Source organism: Nomascus leucogenys, chromosome 5 (genome assembly GCF_006542625.1).
Source record: "Nomascus leucogenys isolate Asia chromosome 5, Asia_NLE_v1, whole genome shotgun sequence".
In the NCBI taxonomy this organism is placed as follows: Eukaryota; Metazoa; Chordata; class Mammalia; order Primates; family Hylobatidae; genus Nomascus; species Nomascus leucogenys.
Window position 1 is genome coordinate 79891308 of NC_044385.1, and position 18373 is coordinate 79909680.

General features: G+C 35.8%; 1 long non-coding RNA gene across 1 annotated transcript; it reads left to right on the plus strand.

Moving 5' to 3' along the window:
* The first annotated feature begins 2113 nt into the window (after window positions 1-2113).
* LOC115835105 lies at window positions 2114-10566 on the plus strand. Its single transcript, XR_004030024.1, has 3 exons — window positions 2114-2268; window positions 2975-2982; window positions 10554-10566. It is a non-coding gene; the product is annotated as an uncharacterized LOC115835105 (long non-coding RNA).
* Window positions 10567-18373: the final 7807 nt, after the last annotated feature.

The following is an 18373-nucleotide window of genomic DNA, read 5'->3' on the forward strand; positions in this document are numbered from 1 at the left end:
TGTAACCACCACTCTACTCTCTGCTTCTTTGAGTTCAGTTGATTTTGATTCCAGTTATAAGTGAGAATATGCTGTTTTGTCTTTATGTGCCTAGCTATTTCACTTTATTTCACTTAGTATAATGTCCTCTAGGTTCATCCATGTTGTTAAAAATGACAGGATGTCTCCATTTTTTAAGGCTGAATGATACTCCATTGTGTATATATACCACATTTGCTTTATCTACTCATCTGATGATGAAAACAGGTTGATTCCATAACTTGGTTATTGTGCATATTGCTACAATAAACATGGGAGTGCAAACCTTTCTTTAACATACTTACTTCAAATCTTTTGGGTAAATACTGAGACATATAGTTGATGGATCATATTGTAATTCTATTTTTAGCTTTTTTAGGAACATGCATACAGTTTTCCATAATAGCTGTACTAGTTTACATTCCCACCAACAGTGGACAAGAGTTCCCTATTCAACACAGCCTCCTCAACATTTGTTATCTTTAGTCTTTCCGATAAAGGCCATTCTGACAGGGGTGAGTGGATATCTCATTATGGTTTTAATTTGCATTTCCCTAATGATCAGTGATGTTGAGCATATTTTCATGAACCTGTCAACCATTTTTATGTCTTCTTTTGAGAAGTGTCTGTTGAGGTTCCTTGCCTATTTTTTAGTTGTATTATTGGTTTTCTTTCTGTAGAGTTGAGTTCCTTATGTATTTTGGATATTAATCCTTTATCAGATGTAAAGCTTGGAAGTATTTTCTCCCAGATCATAGATTGTAACTTGACAGTTAATTTTTTTCTTTCTTGTGCAGAAGCTTTTATTTTGATGTAATCTCATTTGTCTATTTTTGTTTTTGTTGCCTGTATTTTCAGGAGTCAAATCTAAAAATAAAAAATTATTGCTGAAGAATTACTGAGAAAAATGTGATTGTTCTTTTCCCATAAGGTTATTGTGGATTTTTCTGCAATGTCTTTATGCATGTAGAAAACTTTTGAATACATATGTCCTTTGAAAATTTTTGATACACTTAAAACTTTTCATTTTTTTAGATTTTTGTTTTTCTGTAATTATCAAAATTCTACATTTTAATCTGGATACTTATTGATCTCTCAATTAATTTCTTCACTAGTAAACACCTTCAATTTGTTCTAAAATTTGGTTATTTCTTCAGCTCTGAAAAGTTTTGTGTCTTTTGCCCCAGTATTTTATTTAATTTTCTTTGTATATATTTTGTTTTTAGCTTTTCTTTTTCTTCCACTTATCAGCATATTGTGAATCCTAGGTCTGTTGTGGCTGGCTATCTCTTTTTTCATATGTTCATGTATCTCTTCTAAGTTCTGGGTGAGTTTCTTGAGTGTGTTACTGAGTTCACTATTTTTGTTCTGCAGTTTCCCATGTGTTTCACCATCTGTAATATAGTTAAATTCACAATCACGATTTTCATCTTTAAACATTCTTTCCTGATTTTAGATCAGTCCTTCACTGTGACTGTGCAGAATGTTTGAACATCTAAAGTAGATAATTTCTGGAACATTCTTCAGTACTTCTGTTTCAGAGAGTGACATATTATTTGATTTTTCTAATTCTCCAGAGTGGCCCCTTTGACTCTATAACTTTTCTGTGGTATGATGACTTTCTCTGCTCACTTGTTTGGGAAACAACCCAGCTGTGTTCACTTGTTATTGTAGCTGGTGGCTTGCTCTAGAAAGAATTCTACGATCCCATTTCTCTGTGCTCCAACCACCCATTCTGGAACAGCTCCAGGACTCCGAAGTCTTTCATGTACTTATAGCCCCAGTCAAAGTACATTCTCACAAGGCAGACTTTTTCCTACCCATCTAACTTGAAGGACACCCTAGTGAACTGGTATCCTGTCAGCATTAGAAGACTGGCTATGTGGCCTTTCTTTTCGTTGCAGGCCACCTCCATAATAGGAAGTCCTGACATGATACTGGCATCCTTTAGTGGACTGCTCTCTCCTTTTCAATTTAAGAAGTGGCTGGGAGGCTTTCTCCAGGCTCCTTCTGCTTAATTTCCAAGCTCTTTGGTGAAACAGGTTGGCTCTCTTATACTTACTTACTTACTTCTCTTATGCAACTCGGCCTCCACCCCTGACTTCCTTCCGCCATGGAAGGCCCAGCCCCAGTCTCAGCCCTACTTCACTCTAGCACTATAGTTGTGGCAGGAGTTTTCCTACTTATCCGCTTCCACCCCCAATAGAAAATAATATTTTAATCCAAAGCCTTACACTATGCTTAGTGTAAGTCTGTACCTAATCTGGCAGAAATGTCTCAAGATGTATGCAGTGTGAATGGTAGATACCCTTCTAAATTTTTGTCACAAATACATGTTCCTCTCACTTTTGTATTTTATTGGTCACCCTTACTGGGCTGTAGAGGAAGGTAGGTGGTGAGGAAAAAGTGATTGCTTGTGATTACATGACCCATTTATGATTAATTCTGCCATTGATTTATAATCTGACAAATAAGAGCAAACTCCTTATTACTAGATTTTAAGCAGGTACAACAAAAATAAAATTAAAAGGTTGCAAAGTGTCTAGCCTGCTAATGTACATGGGCATACACAGTAAACAAGTTTTGTTAGCCGTGAGTTCTCCTAGTTGGTTTTATTTTGTGAATGCCAAAAGCGTTAGTCAATTCAGAAAGAGACTCTCCATGTATTGATACCAAGATAGTGCCTTTGCAAATTAAGTCAAACTGAGAACTGTGAAATATCCCCAGAGCTGTTCATTTCAACACTTTCCTTTCTCCTGAGATTCCTTTCGTGGGCATCTGTATTGCAGCCCTTTGAAGACAAGCCCTGATATCATCAGTGACTAATGATCACTTCTTGCGTTGGGAGGCTGAAGAAAGTACCCCAGATTCAGTCCGGCTTTTCCTAATTAAAAGTGGTTAATAACTCTTTTATTGAAACTAGATTAAATTCTTATTTGGGAAACTTAATTTAAAGTATGACCTGTCAGCTACGTGGCACTTCTATCCCAGTCTCATCTCCACACAAATTGAAGGAAAGTGAATTGTGTTTTAATATTCTCCAAAAGGACAAAGTGAACAGGAGAATTATAAAGTGTAGAATAAAGCAAAGTTGTTACTTTCTCTCAATTTTCAGATAAATCATATAGAATAATCTCAGACAATTTAGTTTTGTTACATTTATGTAGATATATTATTCTAAAAATGACATTATGACACCCCTATATGTTATTCTAAAAATGCTGCTATGACAACCCTAGGCTGATTAGGTTTTATCCTGAAACTGCTGAATGGGCATCACCTCTTGCACACCTGATTTCAGCAGCATCTGTCTGTTTTTAACCCTTCTCTTCACACTTAGTGAGGGGAACACAGTCAACAGAGGGCCTGGCCATGACTGAACTGTCAATGCTTCCAGAATAACTTTCTCCTTTGTAATGGGTTGGTTCAGCCCGTTACATGGAGCAATGTGTGGCTAGGTTCATAACACTCTCTGAGATGCTGAGTCCTCTTTTGTGAGTGCAGCTGTAGGGTGATACTTCTGGGTGAAAAGCTAAGTCAGGATTTCTGTGCATTGACAGCAGGCTTGGCAGGGGGCATAGAGACAGTGTGGGGCTGACTGTGCTGTTAGAAACTTTGAGCACAACTAGAACAAACGATGCTTTCAACTTTGTCCACATAAAACTCCTGTGAAGAAGTTCGACATAGGATATTGTTTGGGTGTTCATCCCTTTCAAATCTCATGGTGAAAAGTAATCCCCAGTATTGGATATGGGGCCTGGTAGGAGGTGTTTGAGTCATGGGGACAGATTCCCTTATGAATGACTTAGTGCTGTCCTCAAAATAATGAGTGAGTTCTCACGTTATTAGTCCATGTGAGATCTGGCTGTTTAAAAGAGCCTGGCACCTCCTCCTTCTCTTCCTCTTACTCTTTCCCTTATCCATGCCAGCCCCCCGTTTGCCCTCCACCATGACTGGAAGCTTCCTGAGGCCTGACCAGGAGCAGATGCCAGCACCGTGCTTCTTGTACAACTTGCAATAGCATGAGGTAATTAAACCTGTTTTCTTAAATTACCCAGTCTCGATAATCTTTTATAGCAATGCAAATGGACTAACACAACATACTATAACTCTTTCTATAGAAATGAAAAAAATAAGGTAAAGAAGATGGTAAAATTCTTTCCAACTCATTGTTTGGTCTCATGAGTCAGTGAAAGAATAGAACAATACTGAAAATTATTCCTTTTTATTGTTCTTATTCATATTGTTATTTTCTACAAACTAGATGCTAAGCCATTTTAAAATAGAGTTTCGCTTTGTTAAATCTTTCACAGAATTTCTAATGAACTGTTCTTACAGTCTTATGAAAATATGCTCTGGAAATGTGAGTGAAATTTTTCCATTAAAGACATGCATAGAAATTGACATTGTAATTCTATCCTACATCTTTCCCTTTCAGATAGTTATTCTGTATTTCTATTGTGACATCTCTAACTTCAAAAACACTGAACTGGAATTTCCAATTCTTTTTATTTGGCAGTATAAATATTATACTGTATGTGTTTTAACATTAAAACTCTACCACTATTGTTTATTGACTGAAAAGCCACCTTTCTTATATTGTCTCATCTCTCTCTAATCATTTTGAATGTGTTCTTAATTTTGCTTAGGTATTTTCATTAACTCATTTTCAAGTAAGTTATCAGTTTCTGGAGACTGATTACCTAAACAATTATACTATTCAGTCTACTTGATCATTTCTTATATTTAAACCTTGAGTAGAACTTTTAATGTCTTTTCTACAATTCCTTATTTTTAAAAGTAACTTTTAAAAATACTTTTTTAAGCTCATATATTATATATATTCTAACCAGCACTTACTAAATGTCTACAACTGGTGCCTGGAAATTGTCATTTTTGGAGTGATGAAAATGTTTCTTCACTTACGTGTTCTTTTTTCATCAGTTTGCTCTCAGCTAAATCAAGCAAATTAAGATGGCTAACTAAACATGAGGCAAATTCTAAATAGAAAATATTAGAAACTTAAATGTGTTTCTAATATTTCCCTTTTGTTTATTTTCCTTATACCGATTTTTAGACCTCAACATGTCCATGAGAGTTTTCTTGAAACAGTTTCAATGATCTGAAATATTTATTGTTCAAGATAATTTTTCTTCATTCTTTGGTAGTCCTTTTTTTGTTTCTGTATCATTCTAGAATTCATCTTCATTTTCTAATTTATAACCATGAGTTAATTTTTTATTTCATAACTGCACATAATTAGGAAACTTGATAATGATAATTTGTATCCATTACATTTCCCTCTTGATGGCATATTTTTATTGTAGGCATTAAGCTTATTGAATGTTTAAAATTGTGTGCTGACCACTTGAGTATGTGTGTATACTCCCTTGGTATGGGGTTTATTCTAGATTTGGGTGATTGTCAGGCCAGTGTCACTTTGGAGGAAGACTATTTGAGAAAAAAATTTTCAGTTTTTTATGCTCATGACTATTTGAACTCGTAATTTCTCTCTCTCCCCACAGTCTGCATTGTAGTATTATTTTGTTCAGTATCCTTTTTTAATTTTTTTGGTTCTATATAGAATTATAAATCCCTAGAATAACTTTATTTTGTCCATGAAAGTCTCAGTCATAGACTTGTTGGTTTTTTAAGGAGCAACCAACATATTTAAAAGCTACTAAGTTATATTACCTTGGCTACATCATGTTTTATTTCACACTTTGTGGTACTCCATATGTTATAATAAAGGGTTAAGTTTTTATCCAAGTAATAGTTTATGTATAAAGTTATGCATACAATAGCAAAGTAAAAAGGAATTTAGAATTGGTGTTTAAATATTTAATTGATATATGAAATAGATATCTCTCATTATTATAAAAATATCTCACTATATCATCCCCAATAATAAAATATTTCCTACAACTAAATAGCAAGAATACAATTAAACCAATCAAAAAAGGGCAAGGGACTTAAGTAGACAATTCTCAAAAGAAGACATACAAATGGCCAAGGGATATATATTTAAAAATGCTCATAATCATTAATTATCAGGGATATACAAATTAAAGACACAATGAGATATCCATCACCTCACACCTTTTAGAATGACAGTTGTCAAAAGGATAAAAGATAAGTGTTGACGTTGTGGAGAAAAGGGAACTCTCGTGCACTGATGGTGGGAATGTAAATTAACACAACCATATGGAAAACAGTATGGAGTTTCCTCAAAAAACTAAAAATAGAATTATCGTATGATCCAACAATCCTACTTCTGGGTACTTACCTGAAATAAAGGAAACCAGTATGTCAAAGAGACATCTGCACTCCCATGTTTACTGCAGAATTGTTCACACTAGCTAAGTTATGGGAGCAAACTAGGTGTCCATCATCAGATGAATGGATAAAGAAAATGTGGTATATATCCACATTAGAATACTATTCAACCTTAAAATGCGGTGGGAAATCCTGTCATTTGTGACAACATGGATGAACCTGTAGGATATTAAGTGAAATAAGTCAGGCACAGAAAGGCAAACATTGCATGATCTCATGTTTAAGTGTAATCTAAAGAAGTTGAACTCATAAAACAGAGACTAGACTAACAGTTACCAGAGACTGGGGGAAGAGGGTGAATGACAAAGGGGGAGATGTTAGTCAAAGAGAAAAAAGTTTCATTTAGACAGGGGGAATAAGCTTTAGTGAATTACCGCACAGAATGATGACTATAATAAATAATAAGTCATTTTATGTTTCAAAATTGTTAAAACAATAGATTTTAAATGTTTTCACCATTAAAACATGGTAAGCATATGAGGTGATAGATTTGTTAATTACCCTGATTTAATCATTCCACATTGTAAACATGTACCAAAACATCACATTTTACCCCATAAATATATACAGTAATTATTTGTCAATTAAAAATAAAATTAGAAAAAAATTAAGAATAAAAAAATGAAGTCTTTCCTACTAATCAGCCATTTTTGAATTCTTGCATATGGAGTATGAATGACTCCCCTTCCTTAGAAAACCTAGTTATTGAGGTCACAGAGAAGCCTATAGTGAAATATTCACTATTAGCAAATACATTATGAAAGAAATAACATTAACAAAGAACAGTGAGAAAAAAATGGACAATTGATGAATCCTCAGCTCTGTAACATTGTGTTCTTATCCTGAAATGAGTTTATTCAACCTCTCACAGGCTCTGTCAATAGAGCCTGTACCTTGACCTCATTTTTCGTGGTCAGTGATGAATATTCACTGTTCCATCAACACTCTTTCACCCGGTTCCATTGTAACTGACATCAAATATTTCATGGCTACTGATTTGGGTTAGGGGTGAAGTCCATGGTCTTGGAGCACAGCCAAAGTAAGAAGGACAATCAGGGCTCTAAAGCATGGCCTCATTATCACTGTGTTCTAATAAACTGAACTGCCATGTCACTAAAGCACTGATGTCTTCAGAAATTCTGTTATGGCTCTTTGATTTACTTTTTTATCGTATATGAGTTTTTTTAGTAACTTGAGGAAACTCCTTTCTTGCTGTGACCTCATTTTTTTTTCACCCAGGGCTGTCTTTTACTTTATGTTGCACCTGTGATTCAGACAGAACTTCAATTTTTTGCAGACTGATTCTGGTGGCTTCAGTGAGTGCTCTGCCAGGCTACAGAACTGTGCTTAATAATAAAAGCAAATCTGGTGCCAGGCTCAGAGGCATAGGCTACTCCTGAGTTAGAATCTTGACTGGCATGGCTTTGGTTTGGGACTTATGTGTGACTGTCAGAGGTGAACATTTTTGGCTAAGTAAATAAGCCCTACTTTGGGCCAGTCATGGGATCTAGAAGTTTGGTTTTTGTTTTGTTTTGTTTTTGGAAATCAGGTAGGAGCAAAGTGAACTGGATGTCTGTGAGGCACATAAGAAAAATATGTGAGTTCATTAGCATTTGCAAATTCCATGCAGAGAGATAAGTCACAGTTCAATAGAGCCTTTTAATCAGAATCCTATTACCTGGAAGGAGTTATGTATAAACCTGCATTTTCAAAGGACAAAAACAAGCAAAGAAAAAAAAAAAAGAAAACATACACGTGAGCTCACCAGGCCATTTTATGCTAATAGTGATGGAAGAAGCAGCACCTGTCATCCTAGTATATCTCATCTCCTTGTTTGAGGTTTTTCTGCTAATATCTTACTGGCCAAAGCAAATTACATGACCAAAACCAAAGTCAAAGCCTTTCATTATCATCATTTGTTTCATATTACCATTCTTGCATTTTGGACTTTCCTGTTCATATATTAAATAATTTTCTCTAATACAATGTTACTTAACAAACCCAAACTCCATATAATTTAGAATAATTTAAAAAGAAGCATTCTTATACACCAATAACAGACAAACAGAGAGCCAAATCATGAGTGAACTCCCATTCACAATTGCTTCACAGAGTATAAAATACCTAGGAATCCAACTTACAAGGGATGTGAAGGACCTCTTCAAGGAGAACTACAAATCACTGCTCAATGAAATAAAAGAGGACACAAACAAATGAAAGAACATTCCATGCTCATGGATAGGAAGAATCAATATTGCGAAAATGGCCATACTGCTCAAGGTAATTTATAGATTCAATGCCATCCCCATCAAGCTACCAATGACTTTCTTCACAGAATTGGAAAAAACTACTTTAAAGTTCATATGGAACCAACAAAGAGCCCACATTGCCAAGTCAATCCTAAGCCAAAAGAACAAAGCTGGAGGCATCACGCTACCTGACTTCAAACTATACTACAAGGCTACAGTAACCAAAACAACATGGTACTGGTACCAAAACAGAGATACAGACCAACGGAACAGAACAGAGCCCTCAGAAATAATACCACACATCTACAACCATCTGATCTTTGACTAACCTGACAAAAACAAGAAATGGGGAAAAGATTCCCTATTTAACAAATGGTGCTGGGAAAACTGGCTAGCCATATATAGAAAGCTGAAACTGGATCCCTTCCTTACACCTTATACAAAAATTAATTCAAAATGGATTAAAGACTTAAATGTTAGACCTAAAACCATAAAAACACTAGAAGGAAACCTAGGCAATACCATTTAGGACATAGGCATGGGCAAGGACTTCATGTCTAAAACACCAAAAGCAATGGCAACAGAAGCCAAAATTGACAAATGGGATCTAATTAAACTAAAGAGCTTCTGTACAAAAGAAACTACCATCAGAGTGAACAGGCAACCTACAGAATGGGAGAAAATTTTTGTATCTACTCATCTGTCAAAGGGCTAATATCCAGAATCTACAAAGAACTCAAACAAATTTACAAGAAAAAAACAACCTTATCAACAAGTGGGCGAAGGATATGAACAGACACTTCTCAAAAGAAGACATTTATGCAGCCAACAGACAATGAAAAAATGCTCATCATCACTGGCCATCAGAGAAATGCAAATCAAAACCACAACGAGATACCATCTCACACCAGTTAGAATGGCAATCATTAAAAAGTCAGGAAACAATAGGTGCTGGAGAGGATGTGGAGAAATAGGAACACTTTTACACTGTTGGTGGGACTGTAAACTAGTTCAACCGTTATGGAAGACAGTGTGGCGATTCCTCAGGGATCGAGAACTAGAAATACAATTTGACCCAGTCATCCCATTACTGGGTATATACCCAAAGGATTATAAATCATGCTGCTATAAAGACACATGCACACGTATGTTTACTGCAGCACTATTCACAATAGCAAAGACTTGGAACCAACCCAAATGTCCATCAGTGGCAGATTGGATTAAGAAAATATGGCACATATACATCATGGAATACTATGCAGCCATAAAAAAGGATGAGTTCATGTCCTTTGTAGGCACATGGATGAAGCTGGAAACCATCATTCTCAGCAAACTATCGCAAGAACAAAAAACCAAACACTGCATGTTCTCACTCATAGGTGGGAATTGAACAATCAGAACACTTGGACACAGGAAGGGGAACATCACACACCGGGGCCTGTCGTGGGGTGACAGGAGGGAGGAGGGATAGCATTAGGGGATATATGTAATGCAAATGACGAGTTAATGGGTGCAGCACACCAACATGGCCCATGTATACATATGTAACAAACCTGCGTGTTGTGCACATGTACCCTAGAACTTAAAGTATAATAAAATATATATATAAAATAAAAATAAAAAAATAAAAAGAATCAATACATTAATTCTGTGTTGGGTTTTGAGTTTTTAGTTTTTTAAAATTTTATTCCATTTAAGAATGTAAAATCATTCTAAATCTTAGGGAAGTATAAAATTCTCTAGATTCAATGAAACTATATTTTGGTGGAGACATAGCAAAGTAAGGAAAAGATGTTAATCAACATTTTAAGAGAGCTGTATAGAAAGGTAGAGGAGTAAGTGCCATGTGGCAATAAGAAGAATGTCTTAGGGATGATCTTCTTGTGGAGTATCTTACTGAGATTCTCTGTGTTTTCTTATAAAAATACATGCTCGTGTATGTCATTGCAGCCCTATTCACAGCAGCAAAGACATGGACTCAACCTAAATGTCCGTAAATGATAGACAGGGATAAAGAAAATACGGTACATATATACCATAAAATACTATGTAGCCATGAAAAGGAATGAGATCATGTCCTTTGCAGGGACATGGATGGAGCTGGAGGCCATTATCCCTAGCAAACTAACACAGAAACAGAAAACCAAATACTGCATGTTCTCACTTATAAGTAGGAGCTGAATAATGAGAACACAAGGACACACGGGAGGAAACAACACATGCTGGGGTCTGTTGGAGGGTGGGACAGGGGAAGGAGAGACAGTATCAGGAAGAATAGCTAATAGATGCTGGGCTTAATACCCGGGTGATGGGTTGATCTGTGCCCAAACCACCATGACATACGTTCATTTATGCAAGAAACTGCACATTCCACACATGGACCCGTGAACTTAAAACAAAGTCGGAAAATAAAAAAAACAAAAGGGAGAGGAAATTGTCTCTGCTGAATTCACACAAGAGAGAATACTTCAACTGAGTCTTAAAAAGTTGAGAAAAGATTTCTGCACAAGGACAAAGCTAGATGTAGTGGTACCTATCTGGAAAATAAAGTGGCATAGACAAATGCACAGAAGGGTGAGAGGGTGTGAGAACACTGAGTTCAGAGAGCTGAAAGTAGTACAATACTACTTTCAGAAGGCTGTACCTCTCTTTGCTGGATGCCTACTAATAAATGCAGTGCCTAGCACGTGGTAATTGCTCAATAAGATTTTGTTGAATGCATCTGGTATAGTTTTGAAGTAGCAATATTTTATTTTTCCTCATGTGACTATAATTTGTCCCAGTATCATTTATGAAAGTCTCCTAAGAGGTCTGCAAAATCACCTATATCATGTATTATTTTCCTTCATGTATAGGTTCAGATGCTTTTGATTCTGTTTCACGGTGTCATTCCACTCCTCTTATCTCTTTTTTTCTCTTTCTTTTTTCTTTTTGTCTTTCTTTAATTTGAGACAGGGTCTTACTCTATCACTCAGGCTAGAGTGCAGTGGTGCAATCACAATCTGATTTTTTTCTTTTCATTTGTGGCTATTTGTCTTTGGAATGCTTTTTGTGTTTGATCATTTTGTAATTCCATATTTTAATTTTTACTTATTTATACATAACCGTTTGGTATTCTTTTTGGAAAATGTCGATCTTTGAAGTTTTCAAGAAGTGTTTTTCTGTTGATGCTCACTCTTGGTGATTTGTATCCTTGAGTATTTGCTGATCCATTCACTTGCACTCATATTTGGTACATCATTCCCCTTGGAAATCTGAGGACTTCAATAAGGAACAATTGTCTTTAGGTAATTATGTTGCTCCTGTGAGTGCGGAGTATACCTCAGACGTACTCTAAGTTTTAATTCACTTCCAGAATTAAAACTTGCTGCTGTACCAAACTTTAGTATTGAGTTGTACTCATGATCATAATAGGCATTTGCCCTCAGAACAATCTAAGGTCTATTCTCAGTTCACCTTTTTTGTTTGTTTCTATTTTCAACCCTTCTCTGAAACTGCTTTCAATACAGATGACCTCCTATCTCTATATTTATCTTTATTTGGCTTGACCTCTTAAAGCATTTGTTAGTTCTGTAACCCCTTCCCCCAAATATTTTCACAAAATATTTTGTTCCCTTGGCTTCTGGGATATTGCCCTTTTTGACTTTTCGCATGCCTATTAGTCTTCTGAGATTCCCCCCCAAATCATAGCCCTTGAATGTTGCTGTATTTCAGATTCCTCCCTCTATGCAATATCAAAGTTAAAGTTATAAAAATTGTAAAATTGAGGCCAAAGATTCCCAACTTTATCTCTACTCTAGTTTGCTTTATGTATGTATGTATGTACGTAATGTTTTATGTATGTATGTGTTTTGAGACAGAGTCTCTCTGTCTCCCAGGCTGGAGTGCAGTGTCACAATCTCAGCTCACTGCAACCTCATCTCTTAGGTACAAACAATTCTCCTGCGTTCGCCTCCCAAGTAGCTGGGATTACAGGTGCATGCCACCACACCCAGATAATTTTTGTGTTTTTGGCAGAGATAGGGCCTCACCACGTTGGTCTGGCTGGTCTCAAACTCCTGACCTCAAATGATCCACCTGCCTGGGCCTCCCAAAGTGCTGGGATTACAGGCGTGAGCCACTGTGCCCTGCTAGTTCTCTTTATTAAGGCCTGTATTGGTTATCTATTGCATGATACATTGCCCCATACTTAGCAGCTTAATACAGCAAAAGTTTATAATCTCATACAGTTTTGAAAGTCAGAAACAGGGAGCATCTTAACTAGATTTTATGGCTCAGTGTCTCTCAAAATATGACAATCTGTTGATGGGAGCTTCAGTTATCTGAAGACTTGGTCAGAGCTGGAAGATCTACTTCCATGATGGCTCCAATGGCTGTCGACAGAAGGCCTTAGTTTCCTGCCATATGGACCTGCCCTCAGTGCTGCCTGAGTGTCCTTCAAACACGGCTGTAGTTTCTTCTGGTGAGTAATCTGAAATGGAGCAAGAGGGGAAACTCTGATGCTATTTACATCTAGCCTCTGAAGTGGCATATAATCATTTCTGCCCCTGCCTATTGTTCACACAGACCAATGTTGATGCAATATGGGAGGAGATTACAAAAGGGTGTGAATATCAGGAGGCAGGAATCTTTGAGGGTCATTTTGGAGGCTGGCTAACACAGGACCCAAACACTGTGCTGTCTATGTTCATTCAATTTCCTTATAGGTGCGTCATGCTTATTAAGTATAAACAAACCCATTATATTCACACTCAACTCTTTACACTGTATCAAAACTGCCATTATTTATATCTCCTTTGATGTTGTCAATCTGAATGAATGACACCACCATCCGGGCACTTAAACCAGAAATCTGGAATTACTTTTAATTTGATTTTTTCTTTACCTCACTCTGTTGATGTAGCATCTACATCATTTTAGGTCTACTTAAATATTGTTGCCTCACCTTAGTTTCATCTTACCTCTAATACTCTCTCTTACCTCGCTCTTCTCTCTCATTTTCCCTTGTTCTAGTCCCACCCCATAATCCAGGAAAACAGTTGTTACTAAATAGAAATTTCAACATGCTATTTTTTTGCCAAAGGTGGGATCAAACACCAATGAAAAATACATTATTTTGAAAAATGGAAGGGAAACAAAATGACAAAGGTTGGCTATGCAATAGCTTTTAAATGAATCTAAAAGCATTCTATCATGTTGACTGAAAATAAAGAGTTGAGTTAGGTTTTTTTCCTCAGTTGGATTATTGATATAACCCCAATAACCTTATACAATAGTTGAAGCCTCATTTTCTGATGGTGAATGATGACCTTTCGACTGGTATAAATCAGCTATTTAACAATGGTGCATAAAGAAAAATACAGCAAATATACCAAGTACCCATGAAGAGCAGGCCATTCTTTCTACAACATTAATCATTCAATAGGGCAAGAGTTGACAGCAAAATTAAATGATTTGCTCTTAAATCAATAATAGATGAAAATGCAAGAAAAAATAGAAGTATTGTCTATCTATGACATTTTCATAAGGGACAGCATTATTGGGTGAGAGCAATGCTGCTACTCCTACTCTTCTACCTACTCTTTTTATTATTTGCATTTCCTTCAATATGTGTCAAAATCAGAGATGAGAAAAAAAAGAAGTAAAAATACCTGTAAGAAAAATGTTTTTGAACATGTGCTATAAGTCACAGTGCTATGTCATTTACTCAAGTTGCCCTGATATTTAATATATTAATTCCAAAAATGTGATACAATGAGCCAGGAGAATACAGTAATTATGCAACCTTGGCATTAGACAAAACACACTATATCTCTTAGACAAGAGTCAAGAACTAACCAACATTAGATGTGAAGAGATCTTAAAGATCACCTAGCCCTGTTACCTCATTACACAGGCAACAAAACTGGGGCCCAAGGGAAAAAATACGTCGTAATTTCTAACCAAGAAAAATTTGCAAATGTGACGGCAATAGGCTAATTGCAGAAATGTGCTCAATGCCAAAGGACCAATGGCCCAACAGTTATTATCTATCATAATAAATCTAATGAAAATACATAATCATATTATATTATATACTGATGATCACAACAAGTAATAGTACTGATGAACAACACTCTAATAAAAATGGCAGTCAAATTAGGAAGCCCTTGGTTACGTGTGAGAGGGGAAAATCCTTGATAGAATGATTAGTAATTATGATTATAGAAAACATTTCCAATATGGTAACAAATTAATTAAAAATTAATGTGTTTATTTTAGCAAATTATAAAATGACTTTTATGGTTCATTTCAGAAAATAAGCACCACTAATTTTGGTGATTGACTAAGATGAAGGAGCTTAGGGTTGATAATGTCCTCTCAATAAGAAATTACAGGTAACTGATAGGGCATTATAATATATGAGTCAATCAGGAAACTGCAACATTTACCAGAGAAAATAAAACCATGAGATGTAATTTGTAGCAATATTTCAATTTATGCCACAAATAATAATACCAGATTCTCTGTTTGACAGCTTACAGAAAATGATCTGAAAAGAAACTTATAGTTTTAATACATCTTTAAATAAAAATATATTTTCTTATTAATAGTATTCATTACTATTAATTACTTACTAGTAATTAATTCATTACTATTCATTACTATTAGTATACATGTACTCTGTATGGTATTTAATATGAAATATTATGAAGAATACTATTAATATATTCAACTAATACTTCTTTCCTTCATGAGAAATATTCCTTATCTTGTCTCTAACCTCTATTTATAAAACCAAACTCATCCACATCATCTCCAACCAACTCCTCCTCCAAACTTCCATAATGTTACTGAAGATTTAGCTTTATCTCAGACTATTCAAGTGCAGTCACTTGGAGTCATCTTTTATTTTGCCTTTATCTGTATTGCGTAAGTATTGAAGAGTCTATCTCCAAATTTTTCTGTTATGTTTATCCTTTTGATTTTTACACTAATTTAGACCCGATTACTTCTAATGTCTTATCCAGTATCCGTTCCTTCTACACTTCCTTCTTTTCTCAGAGTCATATGCTTGATAAGTCAGAAAGCACTAGGGGCCACATAATCTCTTTCCAAGTGAGAAAATCCACACAAATCTATGGAGTACCTACTGAACATCAGGCATTTGCTAGGTTTAGAGATCTATAGTGGGCCATAGGAATTGCTTTACTCAACTCCAGTACATCTCTATTTATGCAACTCTGCCACTCTCCTTGCACTCTTTGTCTCTTTGTACTTTTGCTAATGACTTCTGCTAATGTACTTCTGACTTCTGAGTCATTTGCTCAATACTTTTTCCACATTTCAAGTTTCATTTACTGATATTATCTCGCTGGCCTGGTCATTATTTTTCCCCCTTGCTCAGAGTTTTGCACCAGCTTTCCTTGCACACAACTGCTTAGCACATAGACCAGCTGCCCTTGGGTCAAGTGGCTGCTGGTTTCATGCCCTATGAAAAGAGAAGGGGGCTACAAATCTTAGAAGATGGTCTCCTATGCTTATTGAATTGCTTTAATAAATATTTTATTAGATCAATTTCCTTCATTGTACAAAGAGTATGTTTAATAAGGTACCTGCTTTCATAACAGAAAAATGACAGTATCACTAAATCTAGAGAAGAAGCAAGTTGCAACATGTTAATTTTGGGGTATCTGGGGGTATTTGAGATGAGACACCTGTTAAGTAGTTGGAAACATGGATGTAGATCTTAGGAGAGGGGTTTAGTCATTCAAACTAGAGAAACACATTTGAGGGTTATCAGGATGTATGTTGATGGCATCACATATAAAGGAGATTAGTCTATGTGACCATAGAGAATGTCTTGAATGTTGGGTCAAGGATAAAACTCAGGGAACGTCAGAAGAACAACTCAGTAAGATTGAAAGAGTCAGGCAGAGGAGTATGAGAAAATCAAAATTTATGTTTACCATGAGAGTGCAGGAATTTCCAACCTATCTTTCTATCTTCTTTTTCCTGTTCCATATATATAAATATATGTATATATTCCAATGTTTTAGTCAGTTAGACCTCCAACCCTTACCTAATAATTTCTCATGCTTCATACAACCTATTCTTTCCTTGTGCTCACAATTCTCTTCTTCAAATCTCTACCTATCAAAATCAATTTTACCTTTCAAGATACATTCTGTATCTATTTTTTAGTTTATTTTACATTTTTAACATACACACATTTATATATTTTTCTCCTCCTTTTACTGGATTTTAGGCTTCTGAGAGCCTAGATATTGTTTTTATTATTGCATCTCTTCTGATGGTACTTAGTAGGCATATGAGAAATAAAGTTTTTATTCCTAGCAGTGTCATTGATTCTGCCTACATCACTATTTGCTTCTCTTGCCATTTTTTTTTTTTTTTTTTTTTTTTTGAGACGGAGTCACGCTCTGTCACCCAGGCTGAAGTGCGGTGGCGTGATCTCGGCTCACTGCAAGCTCCGCCTTCTGGGTTCATGCCATTCTCCTGCCTCAGCCTCCCAAGTAGCTGAGACTACAGGCGCCCGCCACCACGCCCGGCTAATTTTTTTGTATTTTTAGTAGAGACGGGGTTTCACCGTGTTAGCCAGGATGGTTTCGATCTCCTGACCTCGTGATCCACCCACCTCGGCTTCCCAAAGTGCTGGGATTACAGGCATGAGCCACTGCGCCCGGCCTTCTCCTGCCATTTTGCTTTCCTTTTACTGGCCTGACTCCCAGCAGGAAAAAAAATATTTGAAATGTAAACATATTAGCACTTTTTCCAGAAAGAGTAAAAGAAAAAAATTACAAAAAGAAAAACAGGCTTCTTAGGCTGATGTTTGACAGTAATAGAAGAGGTGGTGTTTTGTTTTCTCATATACATTAAATTGCTGTAAGATTTGGCAAGAACAATAAAAACTTTCCATGCTCCTTCTAAGTCAAGTGTTCTGTGTTATTGAAATTTATTCATTATCAATAAACCTCTTCCTTTTTAGACATAAATGCAAATGCATGCTACAATCTAATGATAAAATTAACATTTGGACAATCTCATATGTTCACCATGGACATGCTCAAGAATTGAAATTATTGTGGTCATTTAAATCAATTATCCAACACTTTCAAAAGTTTTATTTATAAATATCTATGATAGAGACATTGTACACTTTTATGACCTTACTGCTTTCTCTTCATTGTCATTTTCTGGAGATAACATTCCCTACTCCCTAACAACAATACCTTGAAGGGCAAAATTGTATTTAATTCTGACTAGGTTTTGTATCTATGTAAGAGAGTGTGTGTGTGTGTGTGTGTGAGAGAGAGAGAGAGAGAGAAGAGAGAGAGATTGAGAGTTCTAGCATCATAATTTGGTGGGTAAATCAGAATCAGTTTGTCAGTAAACAGATCTATCAGAAAGTACAGAATAGCTTGCCAAGTAAACTTCCCTTAACAACAGGCTCTCAGCTGTTCCTATTTTATTTTCTAATATCTGCCTGTGCTGCATCATTTAAGATTGTTTTGCTTGCAATAGCATATCTCTAATCTTTAACTGATTCTTCCAGTTGTCTCTTTTTGCTGTTGGCATTCTAATCAATTAAGGTTTTCTATTGCGCTGCCTCCTGATTTTCCTTCATCCATTTTTCGCTCCATAAAGAATGAAATACATGACGAGGTGAAAGCCTATGTTTATATAGGTATACCTTTATTTTATTTCTCACACTTGAATAGGTCCTTTCATTTTATTTTTCTTACATTTTCTATATCAGGTCAAATTTC